The sequence below is a fragment of the Etheostoma spectabile genome, chromosome 5 (assembly GCF_008692095.1).
Source record: "Etheostoma spectabile isolate EspeVRDwgs_2016 chromosome 5, UIUC_Espe_1.0, whole genome shotgun sequence".
In the NCBI taxonomy this organism is placed as follows: domain Eukaryota; kingdom Metazoa; phylum Chordata; class Actinopteri; order Perciformes; family Percidae; genus Etheostoma; species Etheostoma spectabile.
In genome coordinates this window covers 25,634,564-25,635,107 of record NC_045737.1, presented here as the reverse complement: position 1 = coordinate 25,635,107, position 544 = coordinate 25,634,564, and positions in this window count along the sequence as shown.

The window sequence follows — 544 nt, the reverse complement described above, 5'->3', positions numbered from 1 at the left end:
CAACAAAGTTATTAGAAATATTCTATTAAAGGAATTCTATCCTAATCCAGTAAGAAGAAAATATATGTTGAAAGACTTTGGTGATGGAGAGGTTACGAAAATAAAGAAAAGTTATTTCTCATTCCTCTTCTTGCGAAGATGAAAGAAGTCAACTTGAACATTTTAAATGAAATTTACCCAACAATCAAATTCTTAAGACTAAGATTCAATTTTGATACAAAAAACTGTGTTTTTTGTGAAAAGGAAATTGAGAATCTAGACATGTATTTTTTCTGTGTGAGTTGGTGCAACCCTTCTGGAAAGATCTGAAGAGCCGAGGAAATCGTGACGCCACCTCTGACAGTGATGAATGTAAAGTTTGGTGTTTTCGCTGAAGATAAGAAGGTGGATTTTGTTCTCAACAATTTGATGCTTTTAGGAAAACATTGTATACATAAATGCAGATATTTTAAGACCAAACCCTCCCTGATCCATTAGAAGAATGAGCTAAACCTTTTGTATAAGTCACTGAAACGGGTTAAGGATGGAAAAGCCCATGATTTGG